At 35.1% G+C, this 15,651-nt stretch overlaps 1 protein-coding gene across 1 annotated transcript in view; it reads left to right on the top strand.

Annotated features, from left to right (window-relative positions):
- Positions 1–587: 587 nt before the first annotated feature.
- PRLR (prolactin receptor) overlaps positions 588–15,651 on the top strand; it is a 126,539-nt gene continuing 111,475 nt past the window's right edge. Inside the window, exon 1 of the mRNA XM_054283373.1 lies at positions 588–631. The gene's annotated coding sequence lies outside the window, so the exon portion shown is untranslated. The remainder of the gene's footprint in view (positions 632–15,651) is intronic.

Raw genomic sequence — 15,651 nt, forward strand, 5'->3', positions numbered from 1 at the left:
TGTAACTTTGGTTGTTTGAAATATATTTTAACATGATATTGTACAAATATATTTTAACATTATTTCTATCTTCATTGTTACGTGACTGTTGTAGGAACTCGGGGAGTAGGTGTGAGCATATACTCCTCTAGAGTGGGTGTGAGCATGAACTAACATGTGAGAATCTTGGTTTTAGTTATGAACTAACCTTGAGTATGCTTGTGTTCTTTTTGATCACTTTCTTTTCCTATTTCTTATTCCTTCTTCTGTTGCAGGAAGACCTATATTGTTTTAACTTTGATTTCATCCTGCCCAGTATTCCTCCAAAAGGAATGAACTTGAAATCTTCATCATTTATTCATTAGTAATTATTTTAAAAGAAATTTAGGTTTAGATTTGTCACATCAGTCATTATACTTTTTTTAAGCATTTGTAGTTCTTTTTTTCTGTGTTTTGCAGCTGTAAAGGTACTTATGAAAATTAAGTAATTAATTTCATTTTAAGGTAGTTGTGAAAATTAGCTTCCTTTCCTAACTATAGTCCTTTTCTTTTCATTTGTGCAGACGTAAAATACATGATGTCAGCACAACCGTGTTTGCAACTGTCACCTGTTTCAAAGAATTTTGTAAGAATTAACTCTGGGAGGATTGCTGTAAGTACTTTGTCTAATACTGTTAGATTTCTTTCTAAATGTAGTTGTATTTCATATAAAAGTATAACTCCTACATAATACATCATTAGGGCTTAAAATGCCTAGTTAATGGTTTGGTTGTATATTAACATTAATTTTAAAATGTGTAAAATATTTTATTACAATGATTTCACAGAGCATGGATAATGCAGGCTGCTCATAGTCTTTACAGACTGAACACTCTTTTTAAAAATAATTCAAACAGTCTGTAATTTTCCAAAAGCCCCTTAGTTTCATTTAATTATATTTCGCAACCATTTTGTGTGGTTCAGTCACCTGTGTAAATAGCAGCTTTCTCAGAACTGAAATGAGCAAATAATTACTCACAATTTTGTATACGCATTATTTGATTCAAAATAGCTTTTCACAATTTTGCTTAAAAACATGAAGCACGAAGAGACTAAAGAACAAATGGTGTTCAACAAAAAAATGCTCTTAATTTGAGTAACTGTGGTTATGCTACTATACCTGCTGCATCTTGCTGATCACTCTACTATCTTAGCATTTAAGAAAATTGATATTGTCATTCTTACTGCATTCTTTGAATGGGTCAGGTTTACTTTTTCATTTATGTATGTATTTATTTATTTATTTAGTATGTAGTCCATAGGAAAATAAGTTAAATTATACATTCTACTTTTTTTCTGAAAGCAGTAGAATTCATAGTTTTTACAACTTCCCGGGGCTAAATTGACGAATGTGGGCCAGTCAGATTGAACTCTTCATCATTGTTTCTTGGGAGTTTAAAAACAAAACTAACTAAGCAAAGCAAAAAAGACTCCCCAAAACCCACAATAATTTTCTTCACATTTTAAGCCACTGTTCCTCAAGATAGAAGGTCAGTGTCATGGGAAATTGTCTTCATAGTTGTGCTAGCCTGATCTTTTTTGTCACGTAAGTTTGTACACTTGAGGTATTTGAAAAAGAAAATTAAAAGCTGATGTACAACTATATTCAATAGGAAAACAATTATATGAGTGGAGTGATGTATTCTTGGTGACCTGTGTTGCTTAGAAACAAACTGCTGTTTTGTCAATTGATTAAATCCTTGTCTTCTAATTGTTTTTTACTGGAAAGTCCATTGCAATGCCTGACTCAGACTTGGACATTCCTCAATTAACCATGAGGTCAAGCTACTGTCTGCTTCTTTCCTTCCTTCAGTCTCACTTCATCTCAGCTAAAATCACTCAGACACCTGTCAGTGAGCATTAATTATATAAAGTTTCATTTATTAATTCTGAATTTACCTGGTGTGAGTTGAGTTAGAGCACATATGATCCCATACTGCATTTCTGTAACATTAGCTAGTGCACACACAAGAAAAGAAAAATAAAAGCATTTTGCTTTCATATTAAATTAGTTGATAGATGGTCAGGTAAATAATCTACCACCAGAAACTTAGCCTGTCAGCATTGTTTGAACAAATTTAAAACAATGAAGTGATTTTATATGGGATCTATTCTATGCGTTGTAGTACTGCATGCTTTTGGTGAAGTGCAAGAAATTATCTGGCTAGATTTACTGTCTCAGTGGGGATTTTTTTTCTATTAGTCACCGAAGAATACTTCTAGAATCACAGCTTCCATATTCAGCTACAGATTGATGCATTTCTTTTCTCTTGGTTCACACTTTATCTTAATTATTGTAAAATCCTTTTCTCAAACTGAAAAACATAGCCATGGTCCATATGTGTTTATATAAAATATTACTGCAGTGTGTAGTTTCTCACCATCTCCTTTCTATATCCACCTTTCAACCTGTTCCCAGACTTCTCACTTTAGATGCCAAGTGTTCCCTCCCTTTCTGTGCTAGCAATTATTGCCCTTTTCTTAAAATTTGTAGTGGTATTTTTTTGCTTTCTCTCATGTTGTGTTTCGCACTTGATAGGTATATATAGATATATACTTATATATATATATAGGTATATATCTATATATACCTATCAAGTATATATAGATATATATATATAGTATCCATGTATATATATCTATATATATATAGATATATAAACATTCAGTAATTCCTTTACATTCCATGGCTTCTTACTGTGACTTTTGCTGCATGTACTCACTAATTCAAGAACTGAGTTTCAGAAGTGTTCAACCTACTTAGGGAATGTCCTTGAAGTAAGTAATAGTAAGAAGTTTAACAGAAGTAAGAGTGTCTGGAAGACCTTCACAGCTTTTATTTTTTTTCCCCACAATGACCACAGAAAATAGCAACAAATAATATATTTTCAGGTGGGATATACCTTAAACCTGGACATCATATGTGTTTCTGGATACTGTGGTAACTGCTGTTGTGTTGTCAGGGAAACAGCCTTGTGCTCAGTAGGCAAAACCAATGAGGATTAAGCAAAGCTATAATATAGCTAAGTCCCTGTGACCTTAGCAGGATCAAGATCTGTCAGTTCTTCACTTTGCAAGTGTCCCTTAAGGGTGAGGGCGATATGCATAAGTAAAAGCATACCTGCAGTATGCCTGGTATAAATATCAGACTTGGAGTATTCTAAGAAGTGAATGCATTTCTCAGTTAGATGGATTAAAAGACTCCGTTTGTGTAAGTAAAATCTTTATCAACTAAATGATAGAAAAGTTTTTGTGTGAGCTGTGAATTGGAAGAGATAATAACTCTGGAGTCTCTTTTATTTTTGTTGAAAATTCACACAAAAATATACCAATATAAAAGTACATTAAAGTCACAGGGATAAGAAACAAAGTTTATGACGCTCTGGGGTGCGGAGTAGTTGCCAACAGTTTTCAGCACAGTGTTCTTTATTAATAAATATTGATGCATGTGTTACTAAAGTAAACCTCCAATATAGACATATTATTTCATTCTGGTTTTTTGTATTAAAAAAAGTTAAACTTTTTCTGCTTAGACATTAAATTATTTTTTCTTTTTCTAACACAAAAGAGAATATTACACATTAGTTGAATTATCATAAAAAATAAGAATGAAGGAGCAACTACTTATGACATGATTTGGCAGAGTCTCTGGAGTTTATTATTCTTTTCATTCTTGTATTGTTGTGTAACATCAAATGTGATTTAATGTCTTTCTTAATTAGCCCTAAGGTTTAATTATTAAACCGCATGTATCAACCATTATATTTTTTAAGTGTCTCTTGTGTTACATGTCCATTATAAAAAAAAAAAGTTAAAATCAGTGTTAGTTTATCTGCAGACAATGACAGATGAACCTTTTTCAATACTTGTTCCATGTCTTGTGCTGAGAATGGAGCATATGACGCAAAGCGTGAAATGAGATATCTGATTATGAAAATGGCTTGATTTCTAATGGCTTGATATCACGTTACCTTGTGATATGTTTTCTTTCATAGTGCTTTGTTTTTACCTTTAGGTTAATCTAAACCTCTGGCCAAAGCTGCTGGCTTTTGTTAATTTTGATTATTCTTTCCTGCCATCCCAGTCCTTTTTATCAGTGCTCCTGCATTCCATTATTTTTTATATCTGATTGGTTAAAGTAAGTGTGTGGTTTTCTCAAAATTATTGTCTTTACCATTTCATCAAAGTTACAGAAAATTTCTGAGTATAAGATGCTTCTTATCAAAGCGAGCTGAGGCTCTTTGCAGCATGTCTAAAGCCATTATAGAAATACTGAAATTGACCTGATTTCATTGCTTCATTTCTGAGAGTAGCCATTTTCCTAATATGATATTTCTATCAGAACATCAGGGGAATAAATGAAGCAAGAGGACAGTGAAGACTTGGCTGCTTCTGTAAGTTCAATATGATGTCAGCCTTCTTAACTATATAAAATGAGCAATAGAAAAGTTAGAAATGAGAGCATATTCAATACTTTAAATATTTAATGCTTAGATATTTAAGAACAGAACAACATCAAAGTTTTTAGAATGCATGCAGAAGTTGACTTAAAAGACTGCAGCATAAGTTCTGAGAGAAAAATGAACTGTGATTAAAAACAGAACATTAATTTGCAAAGTTAAAGGATTAGGAAATGTACATTTCTCATTTCTATTTCTTCTTCTATTATTAATTTTTTACTTTTAGTTTTCATGCCAGGTACACAGCTGAATACTTTTCTTAATATGTTACCTATATCTCAAACTTTTTCCCCTTCTTATATTTTTTCCTAATATTTACAAGTAAATCTGTCCTTATTTTCTCTTGGTTCACCCGCTGTTAGAGCTTACTAACATGAATGACCTTGACTAAGATAAGTAATCAGTAATGACTAATTCAGAAAACAATAAGTAGGATCCAACTTTTTTTTTTCTTTTCTCTAAACCAACTAACTAGTTTAACAATGTTCCAATAAATTACTGCAGGCTATCTACTACCCTGCTGTTTTCTTGGATAATCTGCAGTCCTGAACAATTGTGATAGCAGCAGCAGCCTCCCCAGTAGTTTTGTTTGTGGACAAAGAGGCAGATCAGCCTTTCCTGGCTCATGGAGTGCATTAGGTGAATCCAGGACATGTCATCCTCCCTATGCTTTGCAACTGATCCATGAGTGCATAACAAGTCTAAGATATTTCTAAAGCTGTTGATTTACAGCAGGCCATCTGTGCATGGCCCACAGCCACGTGTCCAGGTGTTCCAACTTGTTTGGTAGATACCTGCTCTTCCACGTGAAATGCTGACAAATACAGCTTTCTCATTCTGTTTTAAATTACTGGTGTAACTTTGGTCCATCTATTCTAAATACAACGTACCATGGACATCTAATTTGTTTGATTGAGGCATGGGTTCAGAAGTAGTCATTGGAAAAATATTAATGTGAAGTCAGTTTAATTCTATAGTATGAATATGGGGGAAACCAGAACTAACAATACTCTTATCATGTCTGATTTTTCTTCCTCTTTCATCTTACATAGCTATTGACAGTGCTTTAAAATACAAGAACAGTTTACCAAATAAAAATGTTGACATTTGTCACATATTGACACAAAACTCCAGGAAAAAAATGAGGTTATTGAAGACCTCAGATGTTTAGGTTGCTGTTGTCAAAAGACCAAACAGCAACTGTAGTTTTAACTGAAATAAATAAAAGCATAATGTCCAACCTCTAATTTAGTCCAGTGACCTTCTCAAATTGAATTCTTGTGAATTGTATCCCCATAGATTATGGAACATTAATTCTATTGCTATTACGGGATTATGTGTTTATCGGAACAGTTTATATTGATTATTTCTGCACTACATTGTAATGTTTTGAATTTGGAACACTGTACATTAGACAGATATTTAAATCGGTATGTTGGATGCTTTCTTTTTCTATGATTGTTTTTTGTAATTTACCTTTAGACTTCTGACCTACATGTTTAAAAGTTAAATTCATCATAAGAGTATCTTGCCATAAATTACTTTCTGAATAGGTTTGGGTGAGTAAAACACTCAGCCTTGAAACACATTTTTTCAGGTTATGAAATACAGATGCTATGGTGGGTATATTAATTAACTGGTGTGTGGTTTCCTTAAAAAAGGACATATAGCAATGTGCTCTTGCCCATCAGTTTTAAGTGAAAGACTGTCAACCACAGCAGCTACCTGTGAACAACTGAATGCTTTTGTAGTAGATATCTTTGTGTCACTGCAGCAATAAGTAGCAGGAGTTAGGTAATCCTAACAGAAATCAAGGACACTGACAACTAACCAAAACTATCTCATTCTTTTGCAAATTACTTCCCCTATTTTTTCCTATGGAAAACAATGCAGAATGGTTATATCAACATACTTGTATTCTTCTGCATACTTGACTGTATTTTTATCATTTGCTGCATTAGTATTTATTTTACTTGTGTTTTGTATTTATTGTACTTTGTGTTTTGTATACAAAAAATAAACAAATAGAAAAATAGCCATAGGCTTTAACATCTATGGATATTCTTTAAAATCAGCTCACTGTGGGTGTGTTTTTTATGTAAGTATGTGTGATTTACATACTGATTTTCAATTTTCAACCCAGTTTAAACTTAGATGTAGATTCAACCCAAAACTTCAATTGTAAGACTGTTATCACTGTCTTTGAGTTCATGTCCTCCTTCAAGTCAAACTGTTTCACAGCATGTCTTGGTTTGAAAAGACAAGTCTCTGCTAAGGAAGGCAGGAGCCTCTCTTCAAGTGGAAAATGTAAACCCCCTCCCTCTGAATTATTAAGGCGCTCTCAGGCAAAGATATGGGAGTAGGAGTAACAGTTCTTTATTAGGAAAACTAAAAATCTAGTAATAGAAAACAACACTGACAGAGTCAGAATATGACCTGACACCCTGTGGGTCAGGGTGTTGTAGCAATACCATTAAATGGTGGCTGCAGCCCTCCTGCAGTGACAGATGTGGTTCTGTTGGAGCAGGGATCCTGTAGAAGGTCCAGTGGTGCTCTAGATGGGCCTGGTCTTCCTCTGGGAATCCACTGGAAAAGAAAGCTGCTCCTCTGGGACTCAAGGGGAAAGGCTGCCTGTGGTGTTCCGAGGCTCAGATTATATCCAGGTGGGAATGCTTGGCTCCTCCCCCTGGGCAGGATATCTCCTGGAGGGAGGATTGGTTGTGGAAGAGATAAAGACAACTGCTCCACCTGGTTTTAACAGGTGACCCAATTAACAGAAGATGACTGTCCCACCTCTATCAGATGGCAATAGAATGCACACCCCTGGCCACATCTAGCATCTCCTACCTAAGACACAGCAGCAGTGTTTAATCATTTTGCCTTGAAGCTTACTGTGATCCAAAAGCAGTGGGCAGGCTGGACAGTGCTTAAGGGTGCTCCCTTATGGCTCGCTTCATCTTTCAGGAGACAACAAATTCCTTCAAGGGAGCAGTAGCAAAATGCCTCCTCCTATGCCTGTCCACATCCTACCTCAGGGAGCAAGGAAACTGATGCAGATGTACAGAATTGTGAAGTTGTAGCTCTGCACTGAAGGAAAGTGAAGTGTGCTGCTCACAGCTGTCCTCTGTCTATAAATAGGGAAGATGTTTCATTTCAGAATCAAAGTAGTTTGGTCTAGTTACTTGTTAACGCTGATAATACTTGCCAGCAACGCATGGCATGCTACCTTATAATTTTATTTTTAGACAGTTTAAAAAGGAGATGTTTGGGGAAGCCTCAGTGCCTGTTGGGCTTTTTGATCTCTTGCTGAGTGTTGTGCACTTTTTCAGATTATTGACTGAAACAATATAAAACATGCAAGTTTTCCACTACTACTATTATTTGAAGCACTGGTTTCAGTTTAATATTTCAGAAGTGATAGAATCAAGTCCAGAAAATTATTAATAGAAAAAATGAGAAAAATTCAACTGATTTGCTAACATTCTTTGCTGTTCTCATTTCAAGCCTGCAATTTAGTAAAACAGTAAATACTAGTGATGCTTCCTCCCAGAGATATTATGTTCTTCAGAAGTAATAATATTCAGCCTTCTTCAGCCAGAGAAAAACACACAGAGGATAATTTGGATTACCAGTTCTGTTTTTTAAGGGTATTAACAGGCCCACGTCCAAGAAGGTGATTATTTCAGTGCTTGTTGCTTAGGATTTATATTGAGGCACATGGTTGCTAACTTAAAAATGCTCGGCTTGCTTAGGAAACGTATTTAAGTCCTTTAAGGCACAAAACCACAGAAATAGCTGCACTGGATCAAAGCTGTTCATTTTTCCTATATTCAGCCTGTGGTTGGGGTTCATAACCCATTCTACAGAGAAAAAGGCAAGAATATTGCATTTACAGAATAATCATCTTAATAACGAAAAATTTCATATTGGGTTCTGGCTGCTTCTGAGGCTTGATTTACATTCAGAGACTGCTCAGTTGAGGGCAGTGGAGAAAACAAAGAAAAGGTGAACGTTACTCTTGAGTAAAGAAGAGCAAGAAGGAAAAAATATAGAGAGGCTTATAGATTGACAGTGACACAAGTAGCTGACAATGTCTTTTGAATAGTCAGTATTTGATAGATATTTCCTGAGCAAGTACAAAAAAGAAAGTAGGATAGATTCAGGACAGAATTTTAGGGAGAGAGGATGATGGCATCTGTTGAGAACATAGTGAAAACCTTGGATATATTGTAAGGGAAAGCAAGAGACTTTTGGGATATCGAGTGTTGTTAATTGCATGTCCTGATACACAGGTTAGTTCACAGTCATAAGTGTTCTGAAATGAGGTATCTGAAAAGCTCCATGTTCAGCCTGATAATAAACAAGACAAGCACTGCAATGCTGACTTCTTGCATTTCTTTTGCACTTTGGTATTTACAGTTTCTGAGTCATAGCAGCCCATAGCAGTATATTTTCACTGCATCATTTGTTGTTTTGTAAGCCTGCATTGTTATCTCCTTTCTAAGTTACCGAGTCCAGGACTTTTTTCTCTTTTGTATGGTGTTTTTTTCTACACCTTTCCTTGTATTTCTAACATTGTATTAAAATTTCTGTGTGAATTCCTTCTGTTATTTTGGTACTCTTCTTGGGTTCTGGGGGTTTTTTTGTTTGCTTGGTTTGGGTCGGTTTTTTTTGTTTTCTTTTCTTTTCTATTTGGTTTTTTGGTTTTTTTGGGTTTTTGGTTCTTTTTATTTGGTAGAGTGTTTTTTAAACTGAAATCAGTAATACTAATATAGATATGTCTTTGGTTTCTGTAGTCCATATGAACACTGGTATAACTGTCCTCCATTCTAATTCTTACAGGATTTCTATTCAAGAGAGGGATTTTTTTGTTAGTAGGTTTCTTTCTTAGTACATGCATTTGGTTTCATCTTCATTAGGTACAAGTAGTTTGGTTTTTTCTTTCAGTGTCCACTGAGTATGTAATTACCAAGAAAATTGTATTTGTTAATGTGATTTTCAAAGTGGAAATGAAATCTGTGAGTGTTCTCTTGGTTATAGAGCAGAGCTCAGGCACAAACTACAGTCAACATGCATGTCTTACACACTGGTGCTTGTGAGATTGGACTAGAGGTTCTTGCTGTTATCTCAGTGTTACTTGTTTCTCCCAGGGGATTATTCTTTGAGGTAATACAACTTCTAAGAGTTGAGGTTACAAACACCGTATTTAAAATGATGTAGTGTTTGGACTGCCAGAATCACAGTTAGGCAAGCAGATAATTTTCATCCAGTCATCCCTTTAGTCAGATATCTGATATGATCTTAAGTGTTCAGGATTGTGGGTTTCAAGCCTACTGAATTCATTAGCATATGATATTAGGTGTATTTTACAGGTCCTACACTGGGCACAAGGTAAATGTTGCCCTGGAACTTTGTCCAAGAATTTTCAGATTATGTGACTTTTGAATCTTCTGAAAATATAACATGCAAGCTTCAGCAGAACATAGCAGAAAAAAATAATTACATGCATATTTTGCACTGTATTAGACACAAGTGATACTTGCCCTACTTTTGCAAATCCAACACATGCGTTTCCCTCTAAAACTCCTTTCAAATATCAGACTTCCATTTTGGCTTAGGCAGAAACTTAGACTGGTTGTAACAAGTATTAGGTCTGCTGGAATGACAGATATTAGATACATAAGTTCCTGTTTTACTGACTATGTGAGCCACTCATAAATCTTTAATATAATCTGGCATATGTACATGACTCTGCTGCATCACATTTTCTTAACGAGGTTCTGTTTAAATTTCCCATCTATTCACTGGCATTTTGACAATTCCAGAAACAGGTCTGGCAGGATTTTTTAAAACAAATATTCTAATCTGGTTTATAATGCTACAATTTCTTTTCCATAGTAGTGTTCAACTCAGCTTTCCCATGCAGCAGTGTTAATGTCTTTGATTACTAAATTTCAGGTAAAAATTATCTCTAAATTTCTTTTCCTTGGTATGTGTGCAGTAGATGTCTCCTATAAACTACCTTGATGAAAGGAATTGGGTAGGATGCTAGTGGCCTGCAAATATTTGCCAAAAATGTACACAGAATTGTGTTTTGAGGTCAAAAATGTAAACAGAACTGTGTTTCAAGTTCTGTGATTTTTTGATTGAATAGCTCAGTTGGAAGGGACCTACAATGATCACCTGGTCCACCTTATTATCACAGAAGCCTAGAACAGTTTGTTTTGGAAGGGACCTTAAATGTCACCTACTTCCAACTCCCCTGTTATGGGTGGGGATACTTTTCATCAGACCAGATTTCTCAAAGCCTCCAACCTAGCCCTGAACAGCTTCAGGGATAAGGCATCCACACCTTCTCTGGGCAAACTGTTCCAATGCTTGACGACCCTCCCAGTAAAGATTTTCTCCCTAATCTGTAATATAAATATACACACTTTCAGTTTAATGACACTCTCCCTTGTCCTGTCACTATAGGCCCATGTAAGAAGTCCCTCTCCATCTTCTCACCTTTTCTGTATTGCAAGCCTGGTCTAAGGTCTCCCCAGAGCCTTCTCTTCTCCAGGCTAAATGTCCCCAACTGTCCCAGCTTGGCTCCAACAGGTCTGTGTCCTTGTGTTGGAGAGCTTGATGCACCGTTCCAGGTGGAGTCTCACAAGACCAGGGTAGAGGAGGAGAACCACTTTCCTTGATCTTCTGGCCACATGATTCTTCAGCAGACACAGCTTGCGAGCCCATGTCGCTGGGTTATGTTGAACTCCTCATCCACTTACAGCCCCATGTCCTCCTCCATAGGTCTGCTCCGCATCCATTCTGCTCCCAGCCTGTGTTTGTGCAGGGGAATCACCATGACCCAGGTGCAGGACCTTGCACTTGGCCTTGTTGAACGTCACAAGGTTCACACAGACTCACCTCTCAAGCCCATCTTATACATGTCCAGTCCCTCTGGATGGCTCCCTTCCCTCCAGAGGGGACCACACCACACAGTTCGGCGTCATCAGTGAACCTGCTGAGGGTGCCATCACTGCCCCTGTCACCAACAAAGATGTTGAACACTGCTGTCCCCACACTGACCCCTGAGGGACCCACTTGTCACTGGTTTCCACTTGGGCATCAAGCCATTGATTACAATTAATTGACTCCAACCTCCAGCCCATCAAGATATTCAAGACTGATCCCTGTTCTTAGGACTCACCAGTGGTTCCCTTGCCATGAAATCTGTTCCTTTGGATTCTGGGATTTTCCTAAGCATAAACTGATCTACTGATCACACTGATTTCCTGTCCCTTTCTAATTGCAGTCTTTCCTGATAATATTAAGTTTTCATAGAGTCTAATATAACCAGTTTTTACCAAGTACTATTTAAATATGCAGTTGAATTTTACTTTTTCTGAAGCAATAGAGTTGGTAAGACTTCAGGTTTGTGGCCTTGTTTTTTGAATACCTCCGTGGGTCTTGAGAGGGTATGACTAAAGCTTCTACTATTAATGGAAGAATTACCAGGATACCAGGATCACTGAGTGTAAAATTTGCACATAAGTTCTGCTCCTTCTGTGTATTGACTTTCATTCCTTTCTTCCTAACTGGGAGTATTATTAGAAGACAATCTAAATTTATAAGTCTGAATTTTCATCTGTTTAAGATCATCATAAGTCAGTTTAAAACAATGCAGCCAGTTGCCCTCTTGGGTTTAAAAAAAGAAGAAAAAAACCCTACAAAAAGTATGTATATTTTTGGAAGATGTTTAAGTATAAAATAGTCAGTTTTCTCTGGTATGAAAAACCTCTATTTAGTAGAATAATAACTTTTTGCAAATATATTATTAGTTATTACTATGGCTTCTTGATAGCATCTTTAAAGAATAATTCTGTATTCTTTGTTCAAGTATATTTATCCAATTTTTTCCATTCTTTTCCATAATTAAAAAATACTTGCATTTTCTTGTGCTTATGTTCCTTAACTCTCTTAAATTCCTTGCCTTCCATTGTGTAGATTACTTCACATGTATAAATTACTAGTTAAACTGTCCCTCTTAGAAATCTAGGGATGGGTGATACAATTCAGATTTTAAAAAAACAAAATACAGGGCTGTTGAATTGATTCTAATTGTTAAGCAAGAGGCATAGTGTTAGAGTCATAGATTCATAGACTCATTTTCATTGGAAAACAACCTTTAAGTTCATAGAGTCCATTAAGTTGTACCAGTTAAACCAGTAGCAAAAGCAGTAGTTGTGAGAGAATGAGAGAACCAAATCTCAGGATGCCATTGATTCAGAGTTTCTTCTTTTTGTATAATTTGTTACTTTTCTAAGATACTGCTGAAATCATTTTAATGAATTGTCTCTTTAGTTGGCATTTAATATTCGCTTATCTTTGTTGCTCTGGCTGTTCTGTTCTGCAGCTTTTCCCACGGTGAACTGAACTAATTTGCAATGTTGTCAGACTGCAAATGAGTGGGAAAAAGAGCTAGTACTTATCTTACATTTAGGGCTAAAGGAGGGGAACCTAGGCATGCGCACCTGCTTTGGAAAATGCTGCAATTGAGATGGGTTGCACATCAACACAAATAATTTAGTGACTTCGGAGGTGTGTCCCTTCAAAACTACCAAGTCCTTTTCATTTAATTTTGGCTATTTGCAATAGTTAGTTTTTTTATTCTGTTCCAGATCTTCTACTGTTACATGCATTTGAAACAGATTTTCCAGTATATCTTCTGTAAGGAAAGCTCCTTCTGTTTGTTTTCTGACAGCCTCTCATGGTGCCACTGAAAAGTCTTCATGACACTCATAAGCCAAAATATTTTAACAAGGTCACTCATTTGATTAATTTTTTTCTTAAAATGAAACTCTAAATTGGTGTATATATAATTTTTTTTTGTTGGACATGAAGTAAAGAATATGATGGACACAGTTGCAGATTAGTTCCTTAATCACATAAATTTGATCATGTCCTGTACTTTGCTGAGGACTGACTCAAGAGCTTTTCCTTCGCTTGTAGGTTTCCTGACTGGAGTCTCTGAAATAATACATTTTAATATCATAAACTTTTACCTCACAATGCACCCCTGGTTTACATCATTGTTTGCTTCTTGCTCTTAGGTTTCCTGGTCTCCCACAATATGTCACAGGCATAGTCACCATCCTAGGTTCCCTGTCAGTATTATAGTCTTAAAGATCCTGTGCTTTCCTACTTAGGTGAGAAATCCCATTCCATACTGATCCTATTTTCCTTATTAATCCAGTAAACTCATTTATCTGATTTCATTCAGGCATTTTAGTGTTTAACACTACTCCTCTGTTGCAGCAAGCACTTTTTCTGTTTTGTGTACTGACCAATAAGCTTTTAATTTACTGTTTTCTTTCACCATGTTTTTATATTCCAATGTTTTTAAGTAATTTATAGCCAGCCATTTTGCTTCCTGCACTGCATTTCTTGTGTTGTGCTTTGTATATGTTTTCATATGTTTGGTAGTATTTTTTTGAGTTTACCATGAGTTACCATGCAACTCTATTCTTAATCAACCAATAAACTGAATCCTCCTATATCTGCAAAATAATACAAGTAAGTAATTTCTGTTGCTCTTTACTTTTTATTTGCCCATCATGTCCACCAGTCCACCAGTACAATATAAACTTCATTATATTATTGTCTTAAAATTGAGTATATCTAAAAAATATATACACCATACTTGATCACTGTGAGATTAAAAAAGTACAATGCAAAAGTTCAAGAGAAGCAATTACATCTGAATTCCAGAGTTCGAGTGGAAAGCCACATAGGTATAAATATTACATGTTTATGGATTGATACATGTTTTGTGGGAGGAGGTTGCAATTTTTATCATACATAGTAGTAGGGACAATTTATTTTTGTAGGTGCAAAAAAAAAATGCACTTATGCAATAGATCATAAAGACTGAGAAGATTATTAAGTGGTAGGATTTCCAATATTAAATAATAAAATATCTGTACAAAATGTTGGAGGAAATGGCAGTATTTTTTTTTATTTTGTAAATATTTATTAATTTCTTACTTTAAAGCTTCTTTAATTTTCTAGGTATTGTAGAAGTCATTTTCATTAAGACTGAGATTATTTGCATTAAATGTTACAGTATTTTTCATTCTCAGTCTTCTTTTTCATGCTTGACAATACTTCAGAGTTGAAGTGATGATGAACCAAACACACAGTTACTGTTTTGTTATTTCAAGTTTAGAATATCTTGGAAAGACAGCTTAGATTTTAGCCCAGTTCTGGATGCATTAAACTCACCTTTTCCATCACCTTAAGCAGGAAGTTTCCTTTTATGTTGGGATCTTTGGCTATAGCCTCCTGGAAATAATTCTGATTTGCTTTTTATATTCAGTTCAAAGCAAGGGCATTCAGAGAAGGGGTTTTGATTATATTTTTGTTCTGTTTAGTAACAGGAATAAACATCAAAACAAGACATTAGATCATGATAGAAATTGAAAAAAAATCAAATTAGAAGAATTTTCTGTATAAATAGATATATAATTACAAACCCTTGAATTTTTGTAATTACACATACTCGAAAAATCCTCTATGTCATTGCCATAATGAAAAAGCCATCATTTCTCTTCAAAAGCACTTCAGAAAGCAAAATTCAGACAGTCTGCCAGCATATTCAATTTGTGCATCTCTCACAAAAATTGTACCCTATCTTCAGTAAGGAAATTGGTCTTCTGTTGAAAGCAAAGTAATTACAAGAATTTCTCAGAAAAAAAGAGCATTTCTCTCATCACTCCTTGGATTTAAAATTGTAAATACTTTGCTTTTCCCTTGCTCCCTCATCTGTTTAATTTCATGAGTATATAGGTCCCTGACCTTGGCCTGATTGACAAGGGAAGTTAAAACTGTAAGCACTTACTATTCCTTTCTACATATCAGTGAAAGGATGTCAGGAATATTAAATGGATAAACAAAGCTTAACTAATATTTAAATTATGGAAGGTATGATGTATGCCATTTTGTAGTAAACAGTTTACTTAATAATACAATTTTTTTAATGTTAGTAAAAATCTGAAATAATGTGATTAGAAGAAAAAGCTTTTTTTTTTTTTACATATGATAAACATGTGTCAGTATATTGTGTCCTTGCTACTAGAATTTATTTTACTTGGTTACAATTAGCAAATATTAGTAAACATGAACTTACAGA

The sequence above is a fragment of the Melozone crissalis genome, unplaced genomic scaffold (assembly GCF_028551555.1).
Source record: "Melozone crissalis strain CALT ecotype California unplaced genomic scaffold, PUWL_Pcris_2 ptg000036l_1, whole genome shotgun sequence".
Classification (NCBI taxonomy): domain Eukaryota; kingdom Metazoa; phylum Chordata; class Aves; order Passeriformes; family Passerellidae; genus Melozone; species Melozone crissalis.